We start from the raw sequence: 12,436 nt of genomic DNA, 5'->3' as shown, positions 1-12,436 counted from the left end.
AAATTGGAATGCTGAAGGAAATCCTGCATGTGTGCTCACCGGAGCTACCTCATATGCTATGTGAGTCCTTGAAAATGGCATTGTGGTCTCAGCAAGTTTACGGGGCAGCTAGATATTCTCATGAGTCTGTCTGTCTTTGCACCACCAGTTTCATACTATATCTCTAGAGCCTTGCTCCATAGCTGGCACAGAGTAAACACTCATAAAAATTTGTCAAATTGGATCAAATTTCCCCTTCCCTGTTCACCTTCCTGTGGTTATGTCATTTAGCAAGAAATTAGTCAGAACAACCCGAATTGATGAGGAGAAAACAGAAATACATTACCAAGATAAATGGAGAGAGGTGTGTGGGTTGTCTTCATTCCCCAAATTACTTCTCTAATCACCATTTTACCTAGCATGTGTTAGAAAAGCCTTAATTCCACAAAGTTCCAATAGCCTGTCTGTAGAAAACACTCCTCATTTGTCCCGAATTTTTAGATACAGACTGTGCCGCAGTGAAGCCCTGCTCTGAGTCCTATGCAAGGGGGCTTTTCCTGGTGTCAAATGCATGTTTAACTGAATAATTTCTCTTGACCTTAGTTGAGAACCCCACGATGCGCTGAACAGATTTGCCTTAGAAACTACCTTGACATGGCTTACAAATCAATTACACTTGCAGAATTTGGGCTTTTGTTTGGAAACGGATTTTCATTTTTTGCTCATTTTGTTCCTTCCTGGCACCAATCTGAACAGCATCCAGAAAACAATGCTACACCTAATTTGCTCCTGCAAATGAGAGCAATTAAAATACCTCAACAAAAATGATGGAGGCTCTCAGATGATTTACAGACCAAGAGTGGAATATAATGACTCTGCTTATTCCTCTCTCATCTAACTTGCCAGTGGCTCTGGAAGTTTAGTTATTAAGCACTTCCAGCCCAGTTTTGACGTGTACAGTTGGTCTTGTCTCCTTACTGAGACACACAACTGTTGGTATGACCTCTGGTGCTGGAAGAAATGGACGAACCACTGTCAGGTCATCCTTATTAAAAAACACACACTGTAAGGATCTGTTCCTGAACTGGTAGACCTAGGTCAGAAGGATATTTACATATGTGCCTTAATTGTCCCTTAGTACAGAGAGGGATAGTATGTGTAGTAGAAAGAACATGCTAAACTGTGTAGTTTGATTCTAACCTCATTTAATCTTTTTTCTTAAAGATTTTATTTATTTTTTTGACAGAGAGAGAGTGAGAGATCACAAGTAGGTAGAGAGGCAGGCAGAGAGAGAAGGGGAAGCAGGCTCCTTGCTGAGCAGAGAGCCCGACTCGGGGCTCGATCCCTGGACCCTGAGATCATGACCTGAGCCAGAGGCAGAGGCTTAACCCACTGAGCCACCCAGGCATCCCATAATCTAATTTAATCTTGATCATTGCCTTTGGGTTCCTTGGACCTGTTACTTAATCTCTGTGAACCTCTGTTTCCTTAGGCATGGCCTAGGTCTTCAAGGGGGTTTGGCATGTGAAGCTTTCTCTTCACCTCACCTCACCCTTGTGCCTGACTTGCTGTCCCTGCTATGGCCTTACTTTAGTGCCTCCAACAGGCCAAGGTCTTTCTTACCTCATGGCACATGCCTGTGCACTTCCTCTTGCTTACAACTCACCTGACACATCCCTCCCACCTGCACTCTACCTACTCACCTGTATACCCTTCAGGTCTCCGCTTGAATGCCACATACTTACACAGGTCTGTTTTGAAATTCCCCCAACCCCATCGAAATTATGTTTACTCTCATTATATATTCCTTCATAACTCCTTGTATTGTGTTGTCATGCCATTAATTACCGTTCACACACCAACGAGTGTTTTGTGTTGCCCAGCACTCTTTATCTCATCTATTTCCTATCTTAATTCCTTTAGAGTGCTAATTAATTTCTTACATTCTGTTGTTCCATTTATTATTGTCTACCTTTCCTCAGAATATAAGTTATAAGTGTCATGGATGTCAGGATCTTGACCATTTTGTTCACAACTGCATCCCTGTGCTCGGCACAATGGCCCTGGCATGACATCAGAACTCAGAACACGTGTGGGATGGATGGATCGATAATTGGGTGATGGTGGGTGAATATGCCCTTTGCAGGGTAGTTGAAAAGATCAGAGAAGATGGATACAAAGCACCTAATGCAGTGAGATGTAGTCCTACCACCTACTATTCAAAAAGCTGGTTCTTGTCACTGACATAAATGAAGAAGCATATAGCAAAGACAGGAAGGATTCATTCCAATATCTTTGAGTGTATTTCCAGGTTACGAACACATTCAGTGTAATATGCTATACCATCTCCCTCAATGGTTCTGCAGAATCCTTGCCATGACCTTCATCTGTACCACCTCATTCCCCAAGCAGCACATCCTCTTCAGCACATTGGTCAGTGTGGAGTGTGTCAAGCAGCCCTAGTGTTTCATTCCACTGGATCTTTGCACACCCAGATCACTCAGCAGGAGGGCTTAGGCATACCCCACCCCACCCCGCACAATTAGGGATGTCCTAAATACAGGTGAGTGTCAGATTCCCCACATCTAATCATGGCCCAAACTTGGCTGCCTCAAGTTCTTAAAAAATTGTCAGTAGCTGTTACTGATAAGACCAGGTTATTGATCTTTTCCTCCTTAATTTTCAGAGATATCCTCAACTGACTTTGTGAAAGGTCTCTGTGCTAAGATGGAAGGACTGAATCTATAGTCTTAAATCTCTCTGAGATACTGCACCATAAATTACTACTATCTCTTTCCCTTATCTATGTTCTGAACTGGGAAAATGTAGTAGATAGGACAAATCAGGGATACAATGATATGCTATGACAGAAATGAGGGTTCAATGTTTGACTTGGAACAAATGAAGAAAAACCCATTAAATGATACTTTAGTTTTAATAATAAAAATATTATGTTCTTGGGCTGCCTGGGTGGCTCGTTGGGTTAAAGCCTCTGCCTTTGGTTTGGATCATGATCTCAGGGTCCTGGGATCGAGCCCCTCATCGGGCTCTCTGCTCGGCAGGGAGGCTGCCTCCCTTCCTCTCTCTCTGCCTTCCTCTCTGCCTACTTGTGATCTCTGTCTGTCAATTGAATAAATAAAAATATTTTAAAAAATTATGTTCTCAGTTAGCCATATTTTTTCCCAGTAGAAATAGAATGGTAGTCTTACTACATTAGCAGCACCTTAGCAATGCAATATCACAAAATCCCTCTTGCAGAAGGAAACCGAGGTTCAGAATAATTGATTGGTTAGTTCATGAGAGAGTTTTCACCCCTATCCCATGCCATGGACTCCCTATATACAAAATTATCTTTATGCTAAAGCATTAAAGTGGTAGCTAGACTCAGTGGTAATGGAAAGCCATTCTGTGGCTTGCTAAAGCTGTCTAGCAACTTAGATGTCCACAAGAGAGGCTGGTGAGGAATGGGTGGTGCTGACCACGTTAAGGAACAAGGTCATTTTCTACTCAATTTTAAAGTAAAAAGTAGTACCCAGTTGATAATAAATGGCACCAGACAGTTGACCTCAGGATTTGGGGATAATAGGGAATGGTAGAGTTCATGGCCAGTTAGAACTGCATGCCTCATCTGAAAGAGGTCCTTACTCTGAAGCTCGAGCAAATTGTTCCAAGAAGAGAAGCCTGATGTTAGAACGTCACATACCTCAATATAGAAATCTAGATACTGGGGTGAGGTTTCCTAGTTTTAATTATTGTTGACTAATTAAAGTTGTTTATAGTGTTTCTATTTACAAATAATCGTGAGTCTCCTGAATGCTCTTGTGCCAATGAAATCTTCCCAATTCCCTGTGTCATTTATAACCAACCAGGTGTTGTGCCCAGAAGCTCCACTTGTGCCCTCTGAACTTGAGTTCTGGTAAAAGGCTAACTGCACCAACATAAGGGCCAAGTGAAGTACATTGTTCTCTTGAGCAAAGACAGTGTGGGCCTCTTTGTTTAAGAGTGACTCCAACCCAGTTCACTCCCTATACCCTTCACCTCATTCTCTAGAATCCCAGAAAGCTAGCCCAAATCATTGAGATCACTGTGTTAGTAGGCAATCTCATTCTGCCAACTTGGGACTGGCTTTCCTGAAATGCAGTGTCTACCTGCTGTTGAACCATAGCTTAGATGCCTACTTGACACCTCCAGTTGTTTAAGAAACTTCTTTAACACCAGTGTTCTGAAAAGTCTGTGGCATTCTTCTCATTCTTGGTCCTGTGCATCTCATAGGCCTTGTCAGTCCAGAAACTCATAGTTTTTTGGTTCTAAATAATATCTTTACATTCTTTGATAATTGCACTTCCTTTTTATTTTTTTTCTCTCTTTCTAGACCTCTTATTAGTCGACTATTGCTCTTTTTGGATGGATCCTCTCAATATTCTTTACATTTAAAAAACATATTTTACTTATTTATTTGACAGAGAGATCACAAATAGGCAGAGAGGCAGACAGAAAGAGAGGGGAAGCAGGCTCCCTGATGAGAAGAGAGCCTGATGTGGGGCTCCATCCCAGGACCTGAGATCATGACCTGAGCCAAATGCAGAGGCTTTAACCCACTGAGCCACCCAGGCGCCCCTCTTTACATTTTTTTAATTCTAATATTCCATCTGTATGACCATTTATTTTACTTTCTGAGAGGCCTCACCATCTTTATCTTTTAGTCCTTCTAGTGGAGTTTTACTAATATGGATTATTGTATTTTGAATTTTCAAGAGTTTTCTTTTCTCTTGTTCATTTTTAAAGATACCCTGATATTTTTACTTAATAAATGTAATATCTTTTCTTCTCTCTAACAAGGCATTGGTTATCTTTTGAAGTGTTTTTCTCTCCCTATATTATCTTTTTACCTCATGCGTCTTTTTCTGTGTTATTTTCAGTTACTGTCTTTCACATTACAGGTTTTTCTTAAACATATGGCAGGCTTTTGTTGTCTGCCCATATTAACAGTTAGGCAAAAACCAGAGTGTGAGTCTAATATGTGGGGGGAGCAGGGTGGGGAAACTGGCTGAATGATGGGCTTCTCTGTAGCATGATTAGACAGGGGATAAGCTGCTGCTTTAGGGGACCACAAAAAGTCAGTTGGTCGTTTCTCTGTCATAGGCAAGGCCCCCATAGAATGTTCCACTACTTTCTCACTTTGCTTTCTTCCAGTGGTGGTTGGAGGTGGGGGCTGTAGATGTGGCTGGCAGTGCTCTTGGACCTGAATTGCCAAGTGTTTCCGAGACTGTCATAATTCAATATGATTTTATTTAAACTGTTTGTTTTCAGTCCTGGGCTTCATCAACAGTCTTCACGGGGCTTGCATCTCAGAGTTTTGAATACTCCTGATTCAATTTCTTCCTAGATAGAACTACCAGATTTAGCCAAACAACAACAAAATAGAGATTGCCTAGTAAAATATGAATTTCAGATAAACAAGGAATGCTTTTTTAGTATAAGTATGTTCCCTGCAAATCTGAAAGTCAGATTTAACTGGGCCTTTTTTATTTGGCAACCCCATCCACATCATTAGACGCAAGGAGTAGTAACCCATTGCATTAGTGTGTGAGGTGACAGGGATATGAGGGACCCCATAGGGGTGTGTGTGTGTGTGTGTGTGTGTGTGTGTTTTATTCAACTTTGAATCTTTCCTCTATCATGAGCCCTTCTCTTCGGCCCCACCTCTCCTGGTTTCTGGTGCTTCCAAGTCCTCAGTCTCTCTTGAGATTCTGGAAGGCAGCTTGGTTTCCTCTCCATAACATGGCCCTCTACAAACTTTTGGCATTCAGATTCCTCTGTGTGGCTCCCACATTTGATTTCATCTAAGTTGAGTTCCCTTATATGATATACCATTATGACCTAAGGAATAACAAAGAATGAAAAAATACTGCCAATTGCAATTGCAAGATGCCACTGATTTTAAGAGTCACCTTCTTTTCAGAGGTGTTAAAATATGAAAAAGATGCATTTTTAGAATGAATAAAGTATGGTCATTCTCCCACTGTTTCTCAGTCTCCCCCAGACTAGTTAACATCTCTTATTTACTGTTACCTCTTCTCCTATCTTGTTTGTCTTTATAGATTGATATCTTTTTAGAAAATCCATTTTTTCTCATTTTAGAGGAATTTCAGGGGATTGCAGAGATTTACACATCTGTTTATTCTTCCTTATTCCTCTAGTCTTGTTTGATTCACTGGAAATTTTAGATAAATCTGTTGCTTGGCATAAAGAGACGCAAGCTCTGTCTGTGCATTTCCTTTCATTCTCACCAGATGTTTTGGCAGCCTGGTGGAATGGATGGTGAACCAAGAGCCCCTGGGTCCAGGCAGACTCCAGCCTCACCCCACCATTGCCAAGCCCCTTGCCGGAGAACACAGCTAGCCGCAGCTGTCATAGCCTAGAGAATAATTTATTCCCAGTGCTCTCTGCTGTGATGCTGTAACGATTTCAGGCAGAACAGAACTTTTGAGACATGAGTGGCTCATTTCAAAGGGCAAGAGGTCAGACAATAAGCCCCCATGCTAAGTCGAACTGTGGGAAGGGCAGGAGCCATTTATCTTGCGTTATTCTGTATAGTTTTCAAAATTTTCCTGACTTTGTTTTCTTTCTCTCATTCATTTAACTATGTGCCAGGGACCATTGTGGGCACAGTAGTGACCCAAACAGATAACAATCACTACTCTAATGAAGCTTGTATTGGGGAGCAGGGGTGCCAGGGAATAAGAATAAAATAAGTGATATGTTAGAAAGTGATCAGTGCTATGGGGAAAGGAGCATACAAGGAGAGTGACCGGGTTGAGGGACAGGGGTACAGAGTGGTTGCATTTTAAATTGGGAGTTCTGGAAAATTCTCACTCAATACGGGACCTCAAGGGAAAGTCCTTGAGGACTTTCTAGTCCATTATCTATTCCACTATCTAGTCCATTATCTAGACTTTCTAGGCCACTATCTGGGGTGTGGAGGAAGAATTCCAGGCAGCTACAACAACAAGTACAACTATGTGAAGGCGGGTGTGTGCTGGAAGTTTCAAGAAAAGCTTGGAGCCTGCTGTGGTTGGATGGAGTAAGCAAGGAGGGGAGCCACAGGAGGTGGCACGGGGACATCCCAGTCAGTGGTCTTTGTCATCATTGTTATGTCTTCCAGGCTTCTACTTGATGTGACCTGAGAAGTCTCATGTCCATACCCCCACCTTCCTTGCTTCTCAGATGAAGGGCCCTTGGCAGCCAAAGGATTTGATCTAAACTGTATTTTCTCAGGATCTTATCTAGACCAATGAGCTTTCTCTCATTTTAAACAATTCCTCCTCATTTCTAGTTTCCTTTGCAAAACCCAGTCTGAAGACACACCTACTTTTGCCTGACATCATCCCTTTCAAGCCAAATCCACTTCTTTCCTCAGCCATGACTCTAATTTTAGGGTCTAAATTTGGACCCCTCCATTACCTGAAGTATTAAACTAATACAGAGCTAATATAGTATTCTTAGAGTTTAATTTTTAACCCAGGGATTTAATCTGACAAATTATCCTTTATCTCATTTGTGGTAACTGAGATTCACCAACTTTCCCCTGAACTAAAGGGTAAATTTATAAAATACTTTTTTTTTTTTTTTTTTGCTAATTTAATTTTATTGGTCCATTTAAAGGGCAAATAAACCTTTGTTTTTTTTTTTTTTTAATTTTTTATTTTTGATAAACATATATTTTTATCCCCAGGGGTACAGGTCTGTGAATCACCAGGTTTACACACTTCACAGCACTCACCAAATCACATACCCTCCCCAATGTCCATAATCCCACCCCCTTCTCCCAAACCCCCTCCCCCCGGCAACCCTCAGGTTTTGTGAGATTAAGAGTCACTTATGGTTTGTCTCCCTCCCAATCCCATCTTGTTTCATTTATTCTTCTTCTACCCACTTAAGCCTCCATGTTGTATCACCACTTCCTCATATCAGGGAGATCATATGATAGTTGTCTTTCTCTGCTTGACTTATTTCGCTAAGCATGATACGCTCTAGTTCCATCCACGTTGTTGCAAATGGCAAGATTTCATTTCTTTTGATGGCTGCATAGTATTCCATTGTGTATATATACCACATCTTCTTGATCCATTCATCTGTTGATGGACATCTAGGTTCTTTCCATAGTTTGGCTATTGTGGACATTGCTGCTATAAACATTCGGGTGCATGTGCCCCTTTGGATCACTACATTTGTATCTTTAGGGTAAATACCCAATAGTGCAATTGCTGGGTCATAGGGCAGTTCTATTTTCAACATTTTGAGGAACCTCCATGCTGTTTTCCAGAGTGGCTGCACCAGCTTGCATTCCCACCAACAGTGTAGGAGGGTTCCCCTTTCTCCGCATCCTCGCCAGCATCTGTCATTTCCTGACTTGTTGATTTTAGCCATTCTGACTGGTGTGAGGTGATATCTCATTGTGGTTTTGATTTGTATTTCCCTGATGCCGAGTGATATGGAGCACTTTTTCAATACTTCTTTAGGAAGGAGTGAGATAGTATATTAGTTCCTGCGGTGCAGTTATTAACAGGAAACCTAATGTAGTCATCTAGCAAGTACCAAGTATAATCTCTCCACTCAGAGAAGTTTATCAATATGTCCAGACTATGTCCTTTAGCAGCATTGCTGATATAATAAGAGGACATTTTAGAGTTCTCTCAAGGTTGAAAGAGAGCTCAAAGAATCCTGCTTGATCACATTCATTCAAGGCTAGAGTCATACAATAAAACACCAATTTTAAAAAAATGCCTTGCTATCGTTTGTTCTTTCATTTCATCTTATTAAGTAAAAATTAGGTTTCCATGGAGGCGGTGGCTTTAGACTTGACAGCATTCTGATCCTTATTTGCTAGACTTTTTCCTCTCTAGAAACAGACTGATAATAATAATACTTGTTTCTTCATTTCCAAAGATGCAGAATCCTGGAGTTTAGGTTCCTAGTGGGCAAATTGGGTGATGGCTTCTCAGATTCAGGTGCTTCTGGGATGGTACTGTCTTCTGGTTGAGGAGACATGAGACAAAATGAAATGAACATGCTACTCAGATTTTTTATTGACATATCAGGAGTCTGGAATTACAATTCTAAAGCTTTGGGGGTTTTGATTGGTTCACCTGCTCTGTCACAGTGGACACCTTATATCTCTCCCTGAGTCTGAGTTGTTTTTCTCATCTGTTGAGTGGGGATGATATCTCTCCCACAAGGATTGAATGAGAAAATTCATTCATTTTTCCAGCAGAAGCAACAAGCATAGAAGGCATTCAATAAATACAGGGCCCTTATGTTCTATTTCTGTGTAAAAATACCTGCCTGGACTCTGTTGTAGGTACAATCAAATAAACCTTATATCTAAATGTTTCCAAAAAGGTAGATCATTGACTGCTTTATATTTGCTGACTTACCCAATACATAGACATGACTCATTATACTCTGGGTGGAAAAAGAATGGGATTTTTATTTCCCCACTTGGTTTTTGTCTGTTATGGCTCTCCTTTCCAAAAGCAGAGTTAATAGACTGGTAACAGCCCAGAATCCCTTATATGCCTATCCCAGCATCGCAGATCTGAGCCTCAAGCTGAGTCCTCCTCATAACTGCCATGACTTCCAGAGGATCCTGCTTGTTGCTACAGAGAAGATGATCATGTTCATCCTGGTTCCCACTTCATTCTGGAACACATGGAGGGATGCTGCCAAGTTAAGAACAGGGCATACTAGAGCTGTGACCAACCAAGCGTCATCTCACATTTGCCTCCACCAACCTGCCACAGGGGTTGGAATGAATGAACTTGATTTGGGGTAGCACAATCAACCAGTTCAGATTGTAGATTGGGTAACCCCCTCTGAGAGAGGAAATCAGGGAAGCTAAAGCTTCAAGTACGAATAGGAATATATAAACCATTGAATATTTTCCTTTACAATATTATATAAATTGAATTTTTATTTATATTTTATAAAGTAACTGCCAGTTGTTGCCTTCCTCCCTCCACCCCCGTCCTTCCTTCCTCTGTTCCTCCCATCTTCCCTTCCTTTATTCCATTTTTTAAGCAAATAATGCGAACCTGCAATGTTCCCATCATTGTACCAAATATTGGGGAGTGGCATAAATATCACAGAAAATTCCTTTGTCTGAAATAGTTTCTAATAGCTGGGCATTCCTGAAAATATAGTAGGCTTTTACAGAAAGAAGAGAGTCAGTTCCGGTACTAAGTACCAAAGTTCAGCCTCTATGGACAGTTAAAAAATCTCAGTGCTAGAAGGAATATTGTCCAACTCCTCATTCAGTCCTTCTGCACTACCTCAAGTGCTCAGTCATTCTTCTCTTGGACACATCTATGGGTGAGATACCCCTCTAACAGCTGCTACACTTTTACAAATCTATAGTTCCCAGAAAATATCTCTTTTGCTTGAGCTGAACCCAAGTCCATCCTATAATACCATTTATTTCTCCCTTCTGGGACAATATGGAACAAATTTGCTGTAATTTATGATTACCATTTAACTTTATATTTGAAGACAGGTTTCCCTTCCATAGTGAATCTTCTTTTTTGATGTAGAACATCTCCTCTCTTATTGGTTCTTTAATGCCTGGTCCTTTGCCTTAACTTAAAATTCTTCCACCTTCCTGGTCACTCTCTGAGGTCAGCCTTTTTCTCTGCTGACTAGTAGGTAGAGAAAAGGAGCTGCTAGAATTTAAATCAATCATTCACCCTCCTTGTTAATGATTCTGGAGGATGCCTAGGGAACACTGCTAGGTTATGGCAAGAAAGAACATTTAGGAGATTTAACTAGATTGTATTTATTTATACTATCCCAAATATCATGGGGTCTTGGAGCTGCAGGAAACCTCAGAGATAATATGCCCCCAACACACTTATTTTGCACGAGGGAAACATGCCCAGAAAGAAGAAGTGCCTAGCATGGAACTACACAGACAACACACATGATGGTGGCAAAATTGGGAATCAGATCCCAAACCCAGCTGATTGCCAGCTTTTTACTCTTTCCATTGAGACACACTGCTGTTCCCACTTGGAACCAGGTTCTAGCCAGGGAGACAGCTTCCGTGCTGTTTGACCAAGTACTGGTCCTTGCTAATGGGGTTTTATCTCCATATAGTAGGCAGTTTCCACAAGGATGCACATGGAACATTATGGAGGAGGGTAGCTTCTTAGATCAACCCTACTATCCCCAGGGTTCTATAGAGAGATGTGGCAGCTGAATCCCTTCTGCATCTCTCACTTCCATGGAACAGAGGTTGGCAAACTATAGCCCTCAGGCCCAAAACAACATATAATCTGTTTTTATAAATAAAGTTTTATTGAAACATAGCCACACCTACTCAATGACATAATATCTGTGGCTGCTTTTGCTTTGTAATAGCAGAGTTGAGTAGTTTCCACAGAGACCATATAGCCTGCAAAGCAGAAACTTTCCATTATGTGCCCCTTAGCAGGAATACGTTGCTGATCATTGCTGTGGACAGTGTAGAATGCCAACAGTGGCTCTAGTCACAGTCCTTGCGTTTTTGTTGATCCACCTGGGCAGCCTCTTGGCTTGACTGTCAAGATAAACGTGGGCAAGGCCAATTTGATTGTTTGTTTGTTTATTTACAAATTTATTTACTGTAGAGAGGGGGAGGGGCACAGGGTCAGGGAGATAGAGAGAATATCTAGCAGACTCACTGTTGAGCTAGGAGCCAGACACAGGCTCAGTCCCAGGACCCTGAGATCCTGATGTGAGCCAAAATCAAGAGTCAGAAGCTTAACTCCCTGAGCCGTTCAGGCACCCCCAATTGCATTATTTAAATCTATAAAACAGGAGTAAAACAGGCCACCTAGTCCAGTTCAGGCAAAAAGGATATAGACATTATGATATAATTTATTTACATAATAAAGAACTAGTAATCAACACCATATATATATATATATATTCATTCCTGTACAAATTTGTGTACTTTAACTACATATATATATATATATATATGTACAGGAATGAAAATTATATATATATATATGTAGTTAAAGTACACAAATTTGTACAGGAATGAAAATTACAAACTTTAGAGCAGTAGTTCCCTATAGGTGTGTATGTGCAGATAGGAAAGGACAGGGTTAGGTTTGTTTATAATTTTTAATTAAAAACAAAACAGAGTTTTGAAGAAAATATAGTGAAATATTAACTGGTTTTATATGGCTTTGGATGTTTGGGAATGTCATATTATTTTCTATACTTTGTTTTTTATATATTTACAATTAAAAGAAAAAACATTAAGGGCAGGCAGGGAGTCACTGGCTAAGTCATTTAGCTTCTGTGAGTTTTAGAGAAAACCTTTAGTTAGGAGGTTTCCCAAAGTCTTTCATAAAGTCCTTATTCCTCCTTAAGCAACATGGGGAAACAGGCATCACACCCACAGAGAAAAAAA

Source organism: Mustela putorius, unplaced genomic scaffold (assembly GCF_011764305.1).
Source record: "Mustela putorius furo isolate JIRA1106 unplaced genomic scaffold, ASM1176430v1.1 tig00003850_pilon_pilon_pilon, whole genome shotgun sequence".
NCBI classification, from domain to species: domain Eukaryota; kingdom Metazoa; phylum Chordata; class Mammalia; order Carnivora; family Mustelidae; genus Mustela; species Mustela putorius.
This window is presented reverse-complemented; position numbering follows the sequence as displayed.